This window comes from Coregonus clupeaformis, chromosome 7, assembly GCF_020615455.1.
Source record: "Coregonus clupeaformis isolate EN_2021a chromosome 7, ASM2061545v1, whole genome shotgun sequence".
Lineage (NCBI taxonomy): Eukaryota > Metazoa > Chordata > Actinopteri > Salmoniformes > Salmonidae > Coregonus > Coregonus clupeaformis.
The window spans coordinates 28,740,235-28,763,954 of record NC_059198.1 but is presented as its reverse complement, the minus strand read 5'-3'; the positions used below and the strand labels follow the sequence as shown (position 1 = coordinate 28,763,954).

The 23,720-nt window shown below is 41.1% G+C and overlaps 1 protein-coding gene across 1 annotated transcript in view; it reads left to right on the top strand.

The window, feature by feature from the left end:
• LOC121569542 (protein ELFN1-like) overlaps window positions 1-23,720 on the top strand; it is a 100,012-nt gene that overhangs the window by 36,588 nt on the left and 39,704 nt on the right. The window contains exon 2 of the mRNA XM_041880596.2: window positions 19,616-19,711. The gene's annotated coding sequence lies outside the window, so the exon portion shown is untranslated. The remainder of the gene's footprint in view (window positions 1-19,615; window positions 19,712-23,720) is intronic.

Genomic DNA, 23,720 nt, shown 5'->3' with positions numbered 1-23,720 from the left:
TAGGATAAAGTAATCCTTCTACCCCCCCCCCCCCCACCCCCCCACAATTTTTTTTTTTAAGTGGTTATCCCACTGGCTATAGGGTGAATGCACCAATTTGTGAGTCGCTCTGGATTAGAGCGTCTGCTAAATGACGTAAATGTGCCCTTGAGCAAGGCACTTAACCCTAATTGCTCCTGTAAGTCGCTCTGGATAAGAGCGTCTGCTAAATGACTAAAATGTAAATGTAAATGTAAATCTCACCCCGTGGGGTCAAAATGATCACAAGAACGGTGAGCAAAAATCACAGAACCACCTAGTGAATGACCTGCAGAGAGCTGGGACCAAAGTAACAAAGCCTACCATCAGTAACACACTACGCCGCCAGGGACTCAAATCCTGCAGTGCCAGACGAGTCCCCCTGCTTAAGCCAGTACATGTCCAGGCCCGTTTGCTAGAGTGCATTTGGATGATCCAGAAGAGGATTGGGAGAATGTCATATGGTCAGATGAAACCAAAATAGAACTTTTTGGTAAAAACTCAACTCGTCGTGTTTGGAGGACAAAGAATGCTGAGTTGCATCCAAAGAACACCATACCTACTGTCAAGCATGGGGGTGGAAACATCATGCTTTGGGGCTGTTTTTCTGCAAAGGGACCAGGACGACTGATCCGTGTAAAGGAAAGAATGAATGGGGCCATGTATCGTGATATTTTGAGTGAAAACCTCCTTCCATCAGCAAGGGCATTGAAGATGAAACGTGGCTGGGTCTTTCAGCATGACAATGATCCCAAACACACCGCCCGGGCAACGAAGGAGTGGCTTCGTAAGAAGCATTTCAAGGTCCTGGAGTGGCCTAGCCAGTCTCCAGATCTCAACCCCATAGAAAATCTTTGGAGGGAGTTGAAAGTCCGTGTTGCCCAGCGACAGCCCCAAAACATCACTGTTCTAGAGGAGATCTGCATGGAGGAATGGGCCAAAATACCAGCAACAGTGTGTGAAAACCTTGTGAAGACTTACAGAAAACGTTTCACCTGTGTCATTGCCAACAAAGGGTATATAACAAAGTATTGAGAAACTTTTGTTATTGACCAAATACTTATTTTCCACCATAATTTGCAAATAAATTCATTAAAGATCCTACAATGTGATTTTCTGGATTTGTTTTTCTCATTTTGTCTGTCATAGTTGACGTGTACCTATGATGAAAATGACAGGCCTCTCTCATCTTTTTAAGTGGGAGAACTTGCACAATTGGTGGCTGACTAAATACTTTTTTCCCCCACTATACTACCGTTCAAAAGTTTGGGGTCACTTAGAAAAGCAATTTTTTTGTCCATTAAAATTACATCAAATTGATCAGAAATACAGTGTAGACATTGTTAATGTTGTAAATGGCTATTGTAGCTGGAAACGGCTGATTTTTAATGGAATATCTACATAGGCGTACAGAGGCCCATTATCAGCAACCATCAGTCCTGTGTTCCAATGGCACTTTGTGCTTGCTAATCCAAGTTTATCATTTTAAAAGGCTAATTGATCATTAGAAAACCCTTTTGCAATTATGTTAGCACAGCTGAAAACTGTTGTGCTGATTAAAGAAGCAATAAAACTGGCCTTCTTGAGACTAGTTGAGTATCTGGAGCATCAGCAATTGTGGGTTCGAATACAGTCTCAAAATGGCCAGAAACAAATAACTTTCTTCTGAAACTCGTCAGTCTATTCTTGTTCTGAGAAATTAAGGATATTCCATGCGAGAAATTGCCAAGAAACTGAAGATCTCGTACAACGCTGTGTACTACTCACTTCACAGAACAGCTCAAACTGGCTCTAACCAGAATAGAAAGAGGAGTGGGAGGCCCCGGTGCACAACTGAGCAAGAGGACAAATACATTAGAGTGTCTAGTTTGAGAAACAGACGCCTCACAGGTCCTCAACCGGCAGTTCATTAAATAGTACCCGCAAAACACCAGTCTCAACGTCAACAGTGAAGAGGCGACTCCGTGATGCTGATCTTCTAGGCAGAGTTGCAAAGAAAAAGCCATATCTCAGACTGGTCAATAAAATAAATGATTAAGATGGGCAAAAGAACACAGACACTGGACAGAGGAAGATTGGGAAAAAGTGTTATGGACTGACTAATCGAAGTTTGGATCACAAAGAAGAACATTTGTGAGACACAGACCAAATACAAAGATGCTGGAGGAGTGCCTGATGCCATCTGTCAAGTATGGTGGAGGCATTGGGATGGTCTGGGGGTGCTTTGGTTGTGGTAAAGTGGGAGATTTGTACAGGGTAAAAGGGATCTTGAAGAAGGAAGGCTATCACTCCATTTTGCAATGTCATGCCATACCCTGTGGACGGCGCTTGATTGGAGCCAATTTCCTCCTACAACAGGACAATGACCCAAAGCACAGCTCCAAACTACGCAATAACTATTTAGGGAAGAAGCAGTCAGCTGGTATTCTGTCTATAATGGAGTGGCCAGCACAGTCACCGGATCTCAACCCTATTGAGCTGTTGTGGGAGCAGCTTGACTATATGGTACATAAGAAGTGCCCATCAAGCCAATCCAACTTGTGGGAGGTGCTTCAGGAAGCATGGGGTGAAATCTCTTCAGATTACCTCAACAAATTGACAACTAGAATGCAAAAGGTCTGCAAGGCTGTAATTGCTGCAAATGGAGGATTCTTTGACGAAAGCAAAGTTTGAAGGACACAATTATTATTTCAATTAAAAATCATTATTTCTAAACTTGTCAATGACTAACCTTGTCCTATTCATTTTGCTATATTTCCTATTCAAACTCATTTCATGTATGTTTTCATGGAAAACAAGGACATTTCTAAGTGACCCCAAACTTTTGTATGTGGATTGGTCTACTAAATAATATTGTATTTTGTATTTGAATGTTCATTATAAACAAATTAGCAGGTGTCACATTGTATACTGATAGAAGACAGGCGCAGGAATGCGTAATAGGTTTTTTTATTACTCTACCCAACATAAGGTACGTCATGGAAAACGACTGGGACGAAGCCCAAAACAAACACGTATATATATATGTATATATGTGTATATGTGTATATGTATATATATATATATATATATATATATATATATATATATATATATATATATATATATATATTTATATATATATATATATATATATATATATATTTATATATATATAACACAGGGATGTAACCCAAACAAAAGAGCGAGGTGTAAACCTCTAAATAATACACAGGACAAGACTCGTAATAACAAGTGCACAATTACTCGGTATGTAATCTGTAATACAATGTACTCACGAGACCAATGGACATGGGACAATAATCGTCAAGGACAATGGGGAACATATATACACATACTAATCAGGGGGAATGGGAACCAGGTGTGCGTAATGAGACAAGACAGTCCGGGGTTGGTGGTAATGAACCAGGTCAGTGACGCTTAGAAGGCCGGTGACGTAGACCTCCGGAGCTGGTGAACGGAATGAGCAGCAGTACCGGGGGGATCCGTGACAGCAGGGTTCCTTGAACTCTTTTAGTCGTTATCTTGGGGTCTCCATACATTTTACATTTACATAATTTAACAGACGCTCTTATCCAGAGCGACTTACAAATTGGGGAATTCAACTTATGATAGCCAGTGGGGCAACCACCTTTTTTTTTATGGGGTGTGGGGGAAGAAGGATTACTTTATACTTTTCCCACTGTATTCCTTAAAGAGGTAGGGTTTCAAGTGTCTCCGGAAGGTGGTCAGAGACTCCGCTGTCCTGGCGTCGTGGGGGAGCTTGTTTCACCATTGGGGTGCCAGAGCAGCGAATACAACATCAGGGCGCAAACACAACATGCCTTTCCCACAGCCCACAGAGATTCTTCATAGTATATTATAATGAAAATTGTAATTTGCTCTGCTCAAATGCATGTGAAAAATGTTCATATACTGTAGCTTCGCTACAACATTTTATCTAAATTTTACTGGATCACTTCCTTTTAACACCAATTTTCAACCATACTGCTGAAGAATTCAAGATATTAAATCCTGTTACGTTATGTGAATTCAGTCAGCCAGATTAAGACATTTAAACATAGTACTGTCACTAGCAACACCTCAACAGTGAGATACAAAACGACTAGCTATTCTTGTTCTGGAGTCTGACTCATTTGTGAGAGACTCATGGTTATCAGTCAAACAATATTACATTTTCATCTGGGGATAATGTGTTAAGCAGATCCCTCTTCCCTGAGGCCTAGAGAAAACGTATTCCCAGACTGAAAGGTACATTTGTCACACTGAGAATTTGATCGGATTTGTAAGTTCCAGAGGTGAAACTCTGACCTGCATACAGAGATAACAAGATACTTGTGCTGGTTTGGGGCCACTTTCGATCCACACTGTATTGTGCACAGAGGAAGAGCTAAGGCAGAGTAAGAAAGAGAGGGCATGGGAGAGAGAGAGAAAAAAACAGACTCTACTGATTGGTAGATGTCTAACTCTCTGACAGACTCTTACAGTACCTTCCCAAAAGAAGGCCCAGTCAATCATAACTCAAGGCAGAGGGGAGAGGGGAGAGGGGAAAGAGGAGGACGTCCATCTCTGGGCTCTCTTTCTCCGCAGTGTTCCTTAAACATATTAGAGTGATGGACGTGTGTCAGCCAGCGTGGATCAGGGAGGTGACGTACGGGGATAATTTGCTGTCTTACATCTCAGCTGCTTAATGGAACCCAGTGGCAGGAGAGCTGAAGGAGAGGCAAGGAGGGTGTGGAGATACAGTTCACCAGGACAAGCTGTGCTACTCACCTCTTCCTAAAGCTTACCAGTCAAACACTTCTCACCTGTATGTACAGGCAAGGGTTCAGTTAAAATGCCATGTACAAGGTCTATTTACAGTAAAAGCATTTCCACACGACTAGATATGTGTAAAAACATTTAAATAAAATACAAAGTACTGGTGAATTTACATGACTATAGCATTCAATACCATTTTGCCTGTGATTAAATTGTATCATAGAATAATAATTTAAAAAAATAATAATAATAATAAGTAATGCCAGCTTGAGTCGTAAGGATTTATTTCTCTCTAGACAGAAAAGAAAGATCTGCTTTGTAGTTGTTTGTGAACAGAAAAGGCTGTCCTCTTCCCTCAACAATTTGTTCAGACATGCCTTTCCCACATTGCATCTCACGTTGTGTCCCTTTTCCCTAATGTAAATTGTCTGTTAACAGGATAGGCTGCGTCATAACACAGATCAATGGCACATCAAAGGATAATTTTAAAGTATGGTGACTGGATTATGTTTACAGAGAGATTATAGAAGCGCAGGGGAAGCTCATTCTCTGTCTATTGTTAATTAGCTGTGCTGTGAGATAGCTGAAATAAGAACAATCTGGTACAAGTCATCAGGCCTTTATTGTTCCAGCTTGGAAAAGGTCAAACATTCCATTCCCTGAAGTTTACTCTCGGGGGCTCGGAGCTAAAGCAAACAACCAATAAAGATATCTTCAAGGGGATATTTAGTTCACGTTATTATCTGGGTTGGGTACATTTCAGGCTTATTTACTGACTGCAGGCATGGGAGAAATAATTAAATGAAAGACACCAAATGGGCACTCATTAGAGAAGCAAGCCATTTGTGGGCCTGTGGATCGTGCATTCTGCTGGCTCCTACAGGACGGAGCATGCTCATGGAATCATTGTTCTAATGAGGTTGGCACTACGTTTCCCCGTGCCAGCACAGTGACAAATCACTGTCAAGCTTCCACTAAATGAGGCATTTTAAAGACAAACAGTAAAATGCCCACCATATCCATTACATTACAGATAGACGTGTGTGTCAAGGAATGGTGCACTCTTGTTTTCTCTCCGGCAGAAAGGGAAGTAGACATCTCTTCTCTAACTGAACTTTTCGAATCCATTAAAGGTTACCCCCCTCCGGGCAAAAAACTGTTGGTTGAGTCAAGATAGTTCCCTTGTTCCCTTGTTATTTGAGCTTTATCAAAGTAATCACGTTGCATCAACATATTGAGAGCTTGGGACTGTAAGGTTCTAAAACAACGATTCTTAGATAATTGGCTTTAACATTTCCGAACCCTCATTGGTTTGAAAGGTGTCAGCAATTTTGATTTAGTATTCTTTTGAACTTAACATGAATTGGGGGTACAGTATTTACAGTACTATATAGGTAGAGAACAATGAACAGAACAAGGCTATGTCAATAACACATTTTTGACAAAAATCCAGATAGAACCTTATAGTCCCAAGCTCTCGATATTACAGTGCCCTGCAAAAGTATTCATCCCCCTTGGTGTTTTTGCTATTTTGTTGCATTACAACATGTAATTTCAATGGATTTTTATTTGGATTTCATGTAATGGACATACACAAAAAAGTCCAAATTGTTGAAGTGAAATGAAAAAAATTTCTTTTTTCAAAAAATTCTAAAAAATAAATAACGGAAAAGTGGCGCGTGCATTTGTACTTACCCCCTTTGCTATGAAGCCCATAAATAAGATCTGGTGCAACCAATTACCTTCAGAAGTCACATAATTAGTTAAATAAAGTCCACCTGTGTGCAATCTAAGTGTCACATGATCTCAGTATATATACACCTGTTCTGAAAGGCCTCAGAGTCTGCAACACCACTAAGCAAAGGGCACCACCAAGCAAGCGGCACCATGAAGACCAAGGAGCTCTCCAAACAGGTCAGGGACAAAGTTGTGGAGAAGTACAGATCAGGGTTGGGTTACAAAAAAAGATCAGAAACTTTGAACATTCCACGGAGCACCATTAAATCCATTATATAAAAAAATTGAAAGATTATGGTACCACAACAAACCTGCCAAGAGAGGGCTCACGGACCAGGCAAGGAGGGCATTAATCAGAGAGGCAACAAAGAGACCAAAGATAACCCTGAAGGAGCTGCAAAGCTCCACAGCGGAGATTGGAATATCTGTCCATAGGACCACTTTAAGCCATACACTCCACAGACCTGGGCTTTATGGAAGAGTGGTCAGAAAAAAGCCATTGCTTAAAGAAAAAAATAAGCAAACATGTTTGGTGTGACAAATGATACAAACCCCCAAAAAATCCATTTTAATTCCAGGTTGTAAGGCAACAAAATAGGAAAAATGCCAAGGGGGGTGAATACTTTCGCAAGCCACTGTATGTAGATAGTTAATTGAATTTGCAAAAATTCATCTACATACAATACACAGTTTCCTCTGACTGTGTAAGATCTGTCTCATGTGTATGAATGCCTCCTAACAGCAGTATCGTGTAGGAGGAGCTACATGTACAGTGCTGCTAGTGTAACATTAGTGTTGTTTGGCCCCATGGGCAGTAGCATGGTTCATAAGCCTGATCTATAGTCACATTAGCAGAGCCACATCTCCACTGACACGTGAAGGGCGGACCCGGGATTTGAACTGAAAACCCTCCGGCTGCTGGCTCGCCTCTCTAACCGCTAGGCTACTTGCTGCCATAATGGTCCATAATGAACATGGTGCCACCATGGTCCTCTACAGTAGGCCTGTATTTCACATTTCATTTGCAGAAAGGAAATTCATTCTGTGTAGCAACATACCAATGTCCCATCAGTCTCCTGATGGTTGTCTAGGTAAGGGTGTTTGAGGCAAATCTCTCACCTCCCATCCACTGTAAGCATAGTGGTTCTCTATGTGCCTGGTTCCCAGCCAGGCACAGTGCAGTACGGTTGGGGAGAAAGCGTGAGCAGTGCTACAGTATGTGCTACACATGACTTTCAAAGGTGCCATGAATAATGCAATTGTTTCAAAGGAAAACATTTGGATTACCCAAGAGCAAAGACAAATACCTTTTAAGTTCCATTTCATATTACTTACTTCGGTAAATTATTCATTTTGTGACGTAGGCTTGCGTGATAACCATGTGAACTGTGGATCTAAGTCTACTTTATACTCAGGCACTTTTTACATTTCAATGAATCCACCACTCGGATCAGAAGGTATGGTTCCTTTATGGCATAGCAAGGCGTGGTCAAGACTTCCCTAGATAAGGTGGGAGTGTCCTTCAAAGCTAGAACCTTAATACCTCAGATAATACTGAGGGAAATTACATTATGTCGAGTGTGTGGGATTGCCTTAGGCAAAACATTGGTTCTTGGTTCTTTAATATAGCCCAACCCATTAGCACTGGAAGAATAGAAAAGAGAAACCTATATATATCGCTCAGAGAGCAGCTGTCATGCAGTAGGTATGATTTCAAATCAATACAGAGGCAGTAATGCTACTGTACTGTACACCAGAGGCAGTAATGCTACTGTACTGTACACCAGAAGCAGTAACAATACTGTACTGTACACCAGAAGCAGTAACACTACTGTACTGTACACCAGAGGTAGTAATGCTACTGTACTGTACACCAGAGGCAGTAACACTACTGTACTGTACACCAGAGGCAGTAATGCTACTGTACTGTACACCAGAGGCAGTAACACTACTGTACTGTACACCAGAGGCAGTAATTCTACTGTACTGTACACCAAAGGCAGTAACACTACTGTACTGTACACCAGAGGCAGTAATGCTACTGTACTGTACACCAGAGGCAGTAACGCTACTGTACTGTACACCAGAAGCAGTAACACTACTGTACTGTACACCAGAGGCAGTAACACTACTGTACTGTACACCAGAGGCAGTAATGCTACTGTACTGTACACCAGAGGCAGTAATGCTACTGTACTGTACACCAGAGGCAGTAATGCTACTGTACTGTACACCAGAGGCAGTAACACTACTGTACTGTACACCAGAGGCAGTAACACTACTGTACTGTACACCAGAGGCAGTAACACTACTGTACTGTACACCAGAGGCAGTAATGCTACTGTACTGTACACCAGAGGCAGTAATGCTACTGTACTGTACACCAGAGGCAGTAATGCTACTGTACTGTACACCAGAGGCAGCTACAGTAATGGTAGTGGTGCATAAGAAACGACAAAGCATTTGGCCATGAGGATTTAGCTTCACCTCTTGTGAATTATAGTTGTTTACTTGTCTATGGTAATAAGTCGAAACCTTTCCGTTACTGCGAGCTAACAAACAGCAGTCCGCTTAAAATGAAGGATGCTGGTGATGCTGGTACAGAGTAAAGCTTGTGGCCATCTTTTTGCCAATTACTCCAATCTGTAGCTACTCCTTGTCTGCGCTCCAGGTGCTATACATGTTGCACCGTTGAAAGGCGAGCTCATCAATCTATTTTGGGGTGCATTGACTGGCGTTTCTTTGCTTTGAGATTGTAAACGGCTCTGTCCCCTTGTACTGCTGTTTGATTGACATGGCAGGAGACCCAGTCTGGGCTAAGACTCAGCAGGCTCTCAGAGTGTCTCTCTAATGAAGGCCTCATGCTTCAGGCACACGAACACAACACAGCCCTGGAGCAGGCAGGGGGCAGAGAGGTGTGGCGGCGACAAGCAAACAACGAATTGTGTGAATTTGCCGAGTCACTTGTGGATAGTCTTGCAGCAGTGTTAACAAATGTATTAAAAATCAACACTGGATCGTTGGGCTCAAGCATTGCCTCAGGTTTTCCTCCTAGAAAGAGAACACTTTCAGTGAGTCAATATTATTATTTGAAACTCCAAATAATTTAATACATAATGTTTTCCTTTGTAAGCACTTCTGTGCAAGTTCAATCATACTTCAGAATCATTCTAGATACATGACATTGATGATTTTTTTCGTGTCCCGTTTGTTTTGTGTCCTCTCAAATAGCTGAGAATGTCCAATTCACTTTAATTCTGAATAATTATCATTCAATTACATTTAAGAAAATGAATTCCTCTATCTTAATAGTTGAATGTCATCTACCCCTTGTATCAAAGCATGATTAAATAGGCTAGGGTTATTAAGGATGGTTAACATGTCAAGCAACCGTTTAAAGAGGTCCAAAAATCTTGATATCTCCTAGTTATTGTATCAAACCAAAACGTCTGTTTGGTGTGTGGTATAGAATGCTACGCCACAGCTGTGTTTGGAAGATGTTGTTGTTACACTGTGCTGCTCTGGATTCTAAGCTAGACGTCAACACTGTGCCTTTATCAGACCCAAAAGCACATTACCATCTCTCTCAGGCCCTTTAATGAATCAACTGTGGCAACAGTCATTAATATGAAGACGTTGTGTAATGCTTAGAGTGCAAACACTCAGCTACTGAATCTTTCCACTATTGAGCACTCTTGAAGTAAACTGAAAAAAATCAGCTGCGGGACGATTTTATTACAATTTGTCCTTTTCCTGATTTATGTATCCATTTGTGTTTGATCACTTAGAGAATCCAAGAGGCTCCTCATTTTAGAGATCCTAGTATGTGATTTTCTGCAAAAACGAATGCTCTCAAGGCAAACATTGTGTCAAGACTTGGTCCAGCAATATGTGCATGGCTATTGACATTGGGTGTCTATATTCAGAAGGGCCACCCAGCTCCAGGTTATTGTGTGGTGATTTATTGAGCTCATACTGCAGCCAGAACAAAGTGCCCTAACCTGACAAGTAGGATGTCGTGGTGGTGAGTGATTCCCAGAGGCTTCAGTGGGCCACATTGCAGCAGAAGCCCAGTGTGCTCTGAATGATAACATGCTCATAACGGAATCAGAAGCAGCAAATTGATTTTCCACTTTTAGTTTTATCAATGTTGAATATTTGAATGGGCATACATTAACAGTATGGGAGAGCTTGGCCGGATGGCTGGATGACTGTTCACTTTGACTCATTGCTTTGGAGCATTGGACAAGGATGTGTTAAAAGTACAGGGCACTTCTCTCTGTTCCGTAAAGCAGCTAGGAGGTGGTGTCTCGTAACATAAGCTTGTTAAACAAACTCCTGAAGCAGGAACAGAACACTTGGCCCGCTACCGTCCCTCCTGTAGAGAGTATGTGTGCAGTGGGATTGTTCAACACAGCCCTAATGATTGGTGCAGCCTACAGTCAGCCACCCTCAACATTGCACTTCCTTTCCTTCAACTCGATACTTAAAAAGAGTTAGGTGAAATAGGGGAAAGACAGCTCAGGTCATTTCCTCATTTTGGATTGTCCACAAAGAATGTACAAACCTCTCGCATCGTTCAGTACAGTACAATTCAGTCTAGCCGCAGGCACACCACCAGTTAACGCTCTTCAAGTAATTTGTAATCTGCAGTTGTTTTGTTTATGCATTTGGAGAGGACCCTGTTATTTCTTCCAGCATTATGCCTCAAGCTTGCTAAAAATGTGAAGGACATCAACATGCAGCACAGGGTGCAGGGACTTACACCTCAGATGTGCTCTGCTTCCATCAATTAGAGTGCAACTGGCCTTAATGGGGGGCTGACTATACAATATCCTCATGGCATATCAATGCTGTTTACCTTTTACAGGCCACATCCTTCCTTCAGATCTACATACATAAATTGAAATTCCTCACAAGGGAGGCATTTCTTATACTTGTTTAAATGAGAAGATATTTGTTTCCATGGTGCTGTAGCTCATTATTCTGTGGCATTGTGCAGTCTGACACATTACATCTGCAGGCCAATGTTACCAGGAGTTCATTTTGGATTAGCTATTTGTTCTCCAAGTCTAGAATAGTAGATTTTGAATATGTCCAACTTACTCTGATTAATATTCTTCTCAGACAGAGAGAGGACCTTTATGACTCAGCACTGTGATGCTCTACAGTGCTCCAGTGGTCCTGCTCAATGTCCCCAAAATTCCACTGAGTCCAAACCCACTAATGGCACTGATGACAATAGTTATCTCCATCTTTTTCTGGCAGGGAGAGTTGTTGAGAGATCAGGAGGCACTGCAGGCCTTCTCATTCTCATTTCAAGCTTGGGGCATATCAGGAGATGATGTTTTGGTGTTTTACTGATATTCTCTGGAAAATATCTTATTCTTGAACGTAGATCTGTTGTGCCTCTAGAGTTTTGTTACCAAATTTGTTCCCACCTGACTTCCTTATAACATTTAATCGAATATACATTTCAGTGAGACGTGTCGGTTATCGACGTTCTTGGTTGTGATCCAGGTAGCAGGCTTAGCTGTATCCCTCAAAGAAACTATACCCCATGAGGACTGTTAATTAGCCTCACTTTTGTTTTGTGTTTCCTGATTAGCCTGCTACAGTACTCCAGCCCTGTAGCAGGGATTACAAAGGAAAGTAATCTTCCACATGGAAAATAGATACATAAATATGATGTGTTACTTGATATGTTTCATTAATAACTGAATACCAAGAGCTGGTTAAAAATAGATGTTCTTCAGGCTGTTATATTGTGATGAAAGATGCATCAGGCACCAGTGAGCAGGCTACTCGTTTCATGGTGTTGTGTTCTAGTTTCAATGGATTATCTAATAATTATTTTAACGCGACTTGAAAAGGACTTCACAAAAGGGGGGCAGTTGTTTGTGTCAGCATGTTGACTTGTGGTGTTTCAGAGGTTAATGGATGAAGTCATGGGTTAAGAGATTTAATGGAAACTATTTTAAAGCTCATCTCATCACTGATCAAGCTATCTCTTCCGTTAATTATGGTGGGTCACACTTAATTTGCAGTCTGGATTTTCCATCTATAGATGCTCTACAGATGGTCATACTATCAACAAACTATCTGTTGATAAGCAACTGCTTGCTAAGGTTACGGTTACGGTTAGGGTTAGGTTTCGAATCAGGGTTAGGATACGGATTAAGTTTAGGGTTAGGGTTAGGGTTAAGTTTAGTGTAGGTTAAGGGTTAAGGTTATGGTTAGAACTAGGGTCAGGGTTAGTAGATAGTTAGCTGAAATGTTACTGATCTATCCAAATAAAGTGTTACCGTATAGTGTGCCATTCATGTTTGAAAAATACCCATTCCATCAATCACTTTGGTGTCTTCATGTAGCTTCGTCTTTGTTGTATTGAAAGCACACAATGTTGGAAGAATCTTTTCTATTCCTGAAAATAATCTCGATCCATTAGTGTCTTAAGGGCTCCCATACTTTCCTTTTTGTGCCTCAGAAGCAATCCTAGATCACCATTATACACTGGATTTCCATGCAACTCTCCGTAGCTTTTGAGGCCCGGAGAAAAGCTGCTCAAAGCAATAATAGCCCCAGAGTAAAAAAAACACATGCAGAGAGCCTGTTATATTGTCATGCTAATATTTCCACCCTACATATCCAGTATAATAACAAATTATTGCCTGTGTCACTTAAGAGATCCTGCTTTGATTAAGTATAAAAGTCAATATGGCCCTTTAGAAATCTCTATGAGGATGCTCTTGGTGAATGATCCTTGAGAGCAAAAACAGGCAAGGGAGTACATTAATCTCTTTGTCACATCTGTGTGTATGAGGCCATTCTCAGGAGCACATTACTATTCAGACACAGCCTTCCCAAAGAGGCAAAGATCAGCTACTAAATGAATAATTCCCCCGGCAAAGTACACAGAAAAACCCCCTCAGTGCATGTCATTTAATAGCTTCCCCTAGCATTCCTCAGTGCGCCATTCACTCTTTTTTACTTTAGAGCAGAACAGCCATGTTCACAACCACCATGAACGAGCACTATACTCCATGAAAGTGGATGTAACAAAAGATGTTGAAACCTTGTCTTAAATTCAGCCTTACACAGATCTGCATAGTGCTCTTTTGCAGGGCAAGAGTTAATTATACAGCTTTTAGGTGCTATAACTATCATGACCCAGATGAAGACCGTTCGAAATAGCTAAACTTTATTTACAAAAATGGGGCAGGCAAACGACAGGTCAAGGGCAGGCAGAGGTCAGTAATCCAGAGCAAAGTCCGAAAGGTACAGAAACGGCAGGCAGGCTCAGGTTGGGGCAGGCAGAATGGTCAAAACAGGGAAAAACTAGAAAACAGGGGCTAGAGCAAAACAGGAGTATGGGAAAACCGCTGGTAGGCTTGACGAGACAAGACGAACTGGCAACAGACAAACAGAGAACACAGGTATAAATACACTGGGGATAATGGGGAAGATGGGCGACACCTGGAGGGGGGTGGAGACAAGCACAAAGACAGGTGAAACAGATCAGGGCGTGACAATAACATTGAGCGCGACATTTGTTACGTTGACAGGTTGAAGTATTAACTTTACATAATGGAATAGTGAGCAGACATCATATTTGGACATGAAGAGCTTCTAAAATGACAGTGGGTGGGGGATGGGGGGGAGTGAATTCCTTACAGTCATGACAATGTCATCTTGATGTATTCATGACATGATTACATTTTTAGATGGCTCATGAATGTCATATGAACGTTAGCATTTCAACTGACTGGTCGCAAAAGGTGAAAGCCAACAAGTAATGATGGAATGTTATTTTATCACAGCATACTTGAAGAGTTTCACTTTTTTTGTAATTCTAGCATTCGTCAGAGCATCAACATTAGCAAACATGTAGGCGTTACAAAATATGGTTATAGACAGTATAGTCCTCATTGTATCACATTACACAAATGCTCCACTACACCTCCAGAGTCCAATTAGGGCGTACTGTACATGATGCCAATATCCGCTGATGTTATCAATTCTCTCTAGAGTAGTTAGTCAACCTCACCATTACAGCTGGTCATGAGCATTAAGCTTGAAAATGAGTTAGAGTCAAGCTGAAGTTCCATCTCTAATTTCTCACAAAAATACCAAATAAAAAACATGAACAGTGTTCTCCTCCCTTGTGTCCTGAGGTCCTTCCTTTAACTAAGGTAGTGCGTTATTATTTTTTAGCTTATTAGCATTTTGGTGGTCGGTTAAATGAGATCGCCTGAAGATTCCAGCTCCCCATGGACTAAAGAAATGTATCTCACACGTGTTGTGTTGGTGTAATTTAACTTAACTTTTCTCACACTTCTTTCAGCATAACAACTCATCTTAACATTTCAAGTACACAAGCTTGTACAATAATGCCATATACCATCAATATTGAACCAGTAAACTTGTACTAAAAGTATCTGGAAAGCCAATTTGTTTGAAATGTGTTTGGAAGGGCCAGAGAATATTTACATTGCCTGATGGTAGATAATAACACTATATAATCTATTTTTGGCATGTTAATTTCAAGGATTTCGGTGTGTGTTGTTTTCCTAGTGGCTTGCTGTTTGCGGGTCCATCAGAAAAGTCGTACTCTCTCAGTCTCCCTAGGGGGAACTAACAGTGTGGCTCCTCGCTTCCATGCCTCCAGGTCTAATGGAGAGACTGACTCACTCAGATGTGAAATCAAGTTTACAGAAACAGGGTCTGTTTTCGTACTGGATCTTGAGCATAGCCCAACAAAGTGAGAGTTCAACGAATATGAAACAAATAGTTGCCTTGGAAAATGATCCATGTGGTCTTCCTGGAATCAGTATTTTCCACCCAAACTTAACTTAATCGCCTGACTCCATTGTTTTTAGATTAGGTTGGTTGCATTGCATTTAGAGAGGTTGGTTGCATTGTACCGCCACATATATATCTCTATAGTCACTTTTCAATCCAACTGATGATTCATTGTGTGGTCAAAATATTTCAATTTTACAGACCAGTATAATTATGATTTAAATGGTTTGACTATCCAGATCTGTTTACAGTTGATTGATATCCAGATACAATGGATCCCTGACTACCTCCGGAGGTAGTCAGGAAGATATGATCACAATCAGATCACAATGCATATTTAAATCATCTACAGGTATAAACAGGGCTTCTGTTTCCATCATGTGGAGGGTGTTCATTTTCATAGGGTGTCCCCGTGGTGATTGTCTAAGCATAATCCCAGTGTGTGCATCTCAGCCCATCACCAAGAAGCATTATGGTGACACTCATGAACACACGACTGCATACTTCTCCTCTTAAAATGACCTCCAAGAGGGCCAGCCACTAGAGGCAAAGCCCTCAGCCCTCTCTTATGGCGGTCTTGCTTTTAAGACATCTCAAATCAAATCAAAGTTTATTGGTCGCGTACACAATTTAGCAGGTGTTATAGCAGGTGCAGTGAAATGCTAATGTTACTAGGTCCTAAAAATGCAGTAAACCTTACATCATCCTTTCACTGTATGTTACTGTGCTGTGTAGTGCTGCATATGTCTCCAGCTCTGCCTTTTGGGAATATTCCCTTGGAATTACACTCTTGTACAAAAAGCCACCGCACTTAGCAATTCACTTTCTTCTTCTTCAAAGCTTTTGTGAGCCTATGGCATTTTTTCATACCTGGAAGATTTGTTTTTGTCTTTTTGTATTTGTATTTTCTGCAAATCACACATATCACACATTATTGTGATTGCTTTAAGTAGGGTGAATATAGGATCTTTTCAGAGCAAAGGAATAACAAAAGATACACATACTAACCCATATTTTTTTTCTGTTCAAAATGCTCTTTAAATGAATTGGCCAGGGAATGGTTATTTCATTATTCATTGAATTCTTGGGGAACCAGTGCTCTTTTTGTTTTCAGATGAATTCATCCAACCAATCCATTCTGAAATCTCTCATCCCGTCTTCGTTGTTTCCTTTGAACATTCGTTAAAGTCTCAGCCTTAACCAATCACATTGAGGTCACTCAGAGACGGCTTACAATGCAATACTGAGTTAACAATGTAATTTGCATCCCTCTTTTGTGCTGCACTGCTTTGAAGTATTTAACATAGTGGGGAATACACAACAAAGTTTGTAATTGGCAAATGTTGGATTTCCACTAACAGCCCCAGTTTAGAAATGTCTTTAAGGCAGTTGACATTGTATTCATTTTCTATTGTTCAGCCTTGTCATGTTCTTCTTTAGTACAAAATGATTTGTATTTTCTTGTCGACAGACCGAGGGAGTGGAATGGACAGATGGTTATCTCACAACTAACTGGCAACATCTTTCTACTACACATCTTCCACAGTGAATATAGTACAAGTACAATCGAGCCAATGTATTGGGAATCCATATTGTTGACATTCCATCCAAGACAACTAATTGGTGTGATGCGTGTAATCTGTAGGGTTTGAATCCCGGCCTTAACTTAATTCCAGTACTATTGATAACCAATGCCATGACATTACCGTTGCTTTCTGTGGTTCCCTTTATAATTTGTGTGATATTTGACATAGAACAGATTGTAATGCAATCTGTGTATCTTGGCAGACAGAATGTTATACGTGCAGTATCTTCATAGCAATAATTTATTAATGGTCTAGGAAATTCAACCCCATACCCATGGGGAACATCATTAACTTGAGACAGTAATACCTAAGGACTTCACTAATCGCTTGTAGCAATGTCCTGTAATATTGCTATCATTATCACGAATTGAAACATGGTGTCCAGGGTGTCCTCAATAATTAATACATTAGTATATTATTTCAGACACAAAGGGAATGTGTTTCCAGTGCAACATAGCTTATTTTATGGAACACTATCTTGGAGGAAAGTGCATGGCAGTGATTTAAAAATTGTGAGCAATTGCGTCAAACTGAAGTGGACCACAACAGGGCTATTTTGGTCCACATACCCATGTGTGCCCCTCTGCACTTGTCAGCAGCTGAGCAGAGTCAGTCAGTCAGATCGGACTGAGTTGATGCCCAGCCTTTCAGTGCTCAGGGTCAGTGTGCCGGTGATGTGCCATAAACTCCTGCTCTCTCTCTCCAAGACCATATGGGGCCTGCACCTCCTCCTGGGCTCCTGCTCCCCCCTGCCCCCTGCCCAACCTCAGAAACACTTACATCACAAATAGGTCAGATTCCTGTCAAAACTACACGTATGAGTAGAGAAGAGCATCAGCATCTGAGATAACATGAGGGGAGTGGATGATTCTGCTCTAATAGGAGATGTGATGTGATTCCTGTTTACTAGTCATTCTGTTTCCTTAATTTAGTTACTTCATTCATTTTTACAAATATGTGCAAGAAACAACATTTACTTTCATTTGAAATCCTCCTGGGGTTTTGCACTTCTCGTCCGTTTATATTTTATTCTCGGTTTACATTTTTTCTCTGGAAAATAATGTCTTGAGTTACCAATGTGTTTAATAACAGTGAAGACCCATGTAGACGTGTTGTTTTTTATGTAAATATTTGAGAGACCCTTGTATTCCCTCAGGGGTCTGAGCCGAGGGAAGGTTTTTCAGTTCTGCAGTGCAGGCTAGCTGGGGCAGCTAGCTGGGGCAGCTGCAGGATTGATCCTGCCAAGGACACAGGGCTTCCCAGGCCTGTTCAATGCTATAAAATGGGTCTTTGAACAGCTAAATGGAGTCATTATGATGAGTAATTAAAAGAATAGCGCACAAGACTCCCCAAACTCTTCTTTTGGTTCTTGGTTCCGCCGTCTTTTGGGGGTTTTCATAGGCCCGCCTGAATTATAGGGCAGCTGCCTCAGGGCACTCAAACTATCACCTCTTTCAACAGAATGCAAATTGCATCCTTACCAACTAATTGAATGGCGTTATCTATTGTCCTCGGATTTATTGAAATTCTAGCTGTGTTTCAGATGTCCATTAGCTACTGTTCAACATTGCATTTCTGTCGGTGTTTTTCTCCAGACACTGCATGTCACGCAAACAGTGGATCACAGGAGATGGGAATAGAGAATCATTTCATTTGAACAAGAGTACTAATGTGAATACTGATAGCGCACTCATCTGAAGCTTTCGTTAATATGTATGTAAGTGTCTCTATATAGGAACTTTTCATTAGTGCAGTGTTGCGTAGAGACTTCATAAACAGGATCATACCAACATGAGTAAAGACAACAGCAGGGCTATATATCATTTTCTATTTAGCTAGCAAATTACATATACTGGGTACAAAGCATCCGTTTCCCATCATTGTCTTGCTTTCCTGTAATATGAACAGAGAGAACACCCATGTTCCCCCTTGGCAGTGAGTATGGAAACTAGTCATTGGGTTTATACGGGAAGCCATTTAGAGGGAGGAAAGCAAATTGAGTTTTGTTTAATTAGTACGAGCGGTTTGCTGATCACAGGAAGTTGCATGGCCAGAATATGGTATACAGGATTTCATTAGCTTGTTCCTGTTAATTGAGGTTTATAGAGTGAATCAAATCAATCCTTAGAAAAAATTGTTGTGCTATTTGACGTGCTCATGAATTGCTATTGCAGAGAGCCCCGGCAACGATAGGTCATTATAGGTAATGAGGGTTACCCACCTAAGATGCATTCGCCTAATCAATCTTTTATGTCAGTGGTTCCCAACTCCGGTGCTGGTGTACCCCCAACAGTACACATTTTTGTTGAAGTCCCAGATAAACACACCTCATTCAACTTGTTAAGGGGTTGATGATTAGTTGACAAGTAGAATCAGGTGTGCTTGTTCTGGGCCACAACATAAATGTATACTGTTGGTGGTACTGGAGGACCGGAGTTGGGAACCACTGCTTTATGAGCCCTACTAAAACCCATAACCCTGTTCTGAACCAAAACAGCAGTGTGCCGCATACGTGAGCTGGCTAGACACTAGATACTAAAATATGTATTTCTACCAGGATTTCTATCTTTGTTTGAACAGAAATGTTTTAAAACCACTCAAATGTTATTGAGAGATTCATTCACACGTTGCACTCTGCCATATGTTTTCCTGTGCGTAGAGCAAACAGGAGCAGTTTGATTTACCCTTCGATTATCTGTGTGTTTCCCCAGAGGACCAGAAGAAGGATCCATGAGGTCTGGACTGATGCTGCTGGAGGATCCCAGAGATGCTTTTACTTATCGGAGACATTAACCCAGATAGCAGAGGTAAGTCCAGTGACTGGCATGGATTCAACCTTAGGATGACTCCCTCCCGATGATACGCTGCCCTGTAATGTGTGTCCCTAAGAGGATCCCGGGGAATCTATCTCTAATATACCGGTCACAATACGCATGGATAACTACACGAGACAAGACATGCACTCACAGGACATGGCATTCCCAACAAAATAACATTAATTCAAAGGGACAGTTCTAAATTCAAAGCACCCCCCTCCCCAACGTTACAAATATTTTCACCTGACCCTCCTTTGTACATGTTTACGACCACAAATAACAATAACTGTAGCGACCCTGTGTTTATAAACGTGGATAAACGTCGACTTTGCCACTTCGGCATGTTTTTGTGGCACATTCGATGCCACGCAGGGCTACGGGCCAGAAGATTGAGGGTTCGCCGACCACCACGGACAAGCTTTCTCTCCCTGCCTGTTTCACTAGGCCTACACTACGATCAGAGCCAGCTGCAGACCATGATCAGCTAGGGGGAAATCAGATTTGCTACATTTTGAAAGCGTATTTATAATTATATAAAATATATGCAACACATTTTCCACAAACAGGTTTCTGTGCCAATGCACCACACAACCAATAAATAAAGCATACCGACTTTGGGCGCTTCAATATCATGGATTTGCATTTTCAACACTACAATAAATAGACTATGTCAATCTCGACAAACAAAAAAGACATCCCTCCCTACCTTGTAGGCCTACAGAATATTGAAGGCTTGGCTTGACAGTCTCTTAATGTCATTAATCTTTTTGGTGTTTTGTAACAGATCTGTTTCCATTCATCAAATGGCCGCTACACAGTTTGGATTGATTGTTTTTGTTTTGATAAAAAAAATACATATATACACACAGTACAAAGCTTTTTAAAAGTGACCGGTATTGCACAATAAAGTCGGGGACTTATTTCGATTGTGGTCCCTACTTCTTTACATAAATGCATATACATTGAGGGTACAAAACATTAGGATCACCTGCTCTTTCCATGACATAAACTGACCAGGTGAATCCAGGTGAAAGCTATGATCCCTTATTGATGTCACTTGGTCACAGGTTAAAGAATGATTTTTAAACCTTGAGACAATTGAGACATTAATTGTGTTTGTGTGCCATTCAGAGGGTGAATGGGCAAGACAAAAGATTGAAGTGCCTTTGAACAGGGTATGGTAGTAGGTGCAAGGTGCATCAGTTTAGTGTGTCAAGAACTGCAACGCTGTTGGGTTTTTCACGCTCAACAGTTTCCAACAGTGTATCAAGAATGGTCCACCACCCAAAGGACATCCTGCCAACTTCACACAACTGTGGGAAGCATTGGAGTCAACATGGGCCAGCATCCCTATGGAACACTTTCGACACCTTGTAGAGTCCATGTCCCAATTAATTGAAGGTGTTCTGAGGTAAAAGGGGGGTGCAACTCAATATTAGGAAGGTGTTCCTAATGTTTGTACACTCAGTGTACAATTACAAAGATACAGACAAATAAAGGTTCTACTGTTCACACATTAGCCAGCTTTTGACATTATTTAAAAAAGTGTTTATGGTTGGTATGGCTTTGCTGTGGTGGTTTGTTCCACTCAACAGCAGCGGTATATAGAAATGTGTTCTTACCAGGTAGACTGTTATATTTAAAACAGTGAATATTGGAGTCTCTGGCTCTGGTACTATGATGGTGGACATCTCTAACAAATGAAAAATAGTTGGATAGGTACCTGGGGGCTGAATCCGTGATAATTCTGTGGACCAGACCAAGTTGAATTAATACTACTCTTTTTTTCTACAGACAGCCAGCCTAAATGCTTAAAATCTTTGACCTCCAGATGAGAATGTGTGGGTAGTTTAAGCACAATTCTTACAAGCTTGTTTTGTCTGGTATGTAGCTTATTCTTTAGATGTTTGGGGCTGCTGGTGAACCATGATGTGCAAGCATAATCAAAGTGACACTGGATTAGCACACTTGCCAGAGTCTTTATGGTGTCTATAGCTAGGTTGCCATCCAATTGGCAAAATATTTTCATGCAAATATTTAAAAAAGTGCATAAAAAAATATTTTCCCATCCAACACAATCCCACACTCAATTTGTGCAAATATGTACAAAAAGTATTTAATCAGATTTCGTGCATTTTTGTGCAAAATACTTAATTTGTAAGAAAATACACAAGTTTTGTAGTAAAAAAAAAATTGTGGGGGCAAATTTATTAGCGCAATGGTGACCTACACTGCCTTTTTTTGTGTCCCACATTTATTTACAGTGGGGAAAAAAAGTATTTAGTCAGCCACCAATTGTGCAAGTTCTCCCACTTAAAAAGATGAGAGAGGCCTGTAATTTTCATCATAGGTACACGTCAACTATGACAGACAAAATGAGAAAAAAAAATCCAGAAAATCACATTGTAGGATTTTTAATGAATTTATTTGCAAATTATGGTGGAAAATAAGTATTTGGTCAATAACAAAAGTTTCTCAATACTTTGTTATATACCCTTTGTTGGCAATGACACAGGTCAAACGTTTTCTGTAAGTCTTCACAAGGTTTTCACACACTGTTGCTGGTATTTTGGCCCATTCCTCCATGCAGATCTCCTCTAGAGCAGTGGTGTTTTGGGGCTGTCGCTGGGCAACACGGACTTTCAACTCCCCTCCAAAGATTTTCTATGGGGTTGAGATCTGGAGACTGGCTAGGCCACACCAGGACCTTGAAATGCTTCCTACGAAGCCACTCCTTCGTTGCCCGGGCAGTGTGTTTGGGATCATTGTCATGCTGAAAGACCCAGCCACGTTTCATCTTCAATGCCCTTGCTGATGGAAGGAGGTTTTCACTCAAAATCTCACGATACATGGCCCCATTCATTCTTTCCTTTACACGGATCAGTCGTCCTGGTCCCTTTGCAGAAAAACAGCCCCAAAGCATGATGTTTCCACCCCCATGCTTCACAGTAGGTATGGTGTTCTTTGGATGCAACTCAGCATTCTTTGTCCTCCAAACACGACGAGTTGAGTTTTTACCAAAAAGTTCTATTTTGGTTTCATCTGACCATATGACATTCTCCCAATCCTCTTCTGGATCATCCAAATGCACTCTAGCAAACTTCAGACGGGCCTGGACATGTACTGGCTTAAGCAGGGGGACACGTCTGGCACTGCAGGATTTGAGTCCCTGGCGGCGTAGTGTGTTACTGATGGTAGGCTTTGTTACTTTGGTCCCAGCTCTCTGCAGGTCATTCACTAGGTCCCCACGTGTGGTTCTGGGATTTTTGCTCACCGTTCTTGTGATCATTTTGACCCCACGGGGTGAGATCTTGCGTGGAGCCCCAGATCGAGGGGAGATTATCAGTGGTCTTGTATGTCTTCCATTTCTTAAAATTGCTCCCACAGTTGATTTCTTCAAACCAAGCTGCTTACCTATCGCAGATTCAGTCTTCCCAGCCTGGTGCAGGTCTACAATTTTGTTTCTGGTGTCCTTTGACAGCTCTTTGGTCTTGGCCATAGTGGAGTTTGGAGTGTGACTGTTTGAGGTTGTGGACAGGTGTCTTTTATACTGATAACAAGTTCAAACAGGTGTCATTAATACAGGTAATGAGTGGAGGACAGAGGAGCCTCTTAAAGAAGAAGTTACAGGTCTGTGAGAGCCAGAAATCTTGCTTGTTTGTAGGTGACCAAATACTTATTTTCCACCATAATTTGCAAATAAATTCATAAAAATCCTACAATGTGATTTTATGGATTTTTTTCCTCAATTTGTCTGTCATAATTGACGTGTACCTATGATGAAAATTACAGGCCTCTCTCATCTTTTTAAGTGGGAGAACTTGCACAATTGGTGGCTGACTAAATACTTTTTTTCCCCACTGTATATAAAACAAACAAACGTGTTAACAACCCAATATTGTTAATCAACCAGGTTGTCACCAAAATAATTATAATTAGGGCTGTCAAAAATAGCGCGTTAACGACGTTAATTAGTTGTTTGCTGTTAATTACGTCAATT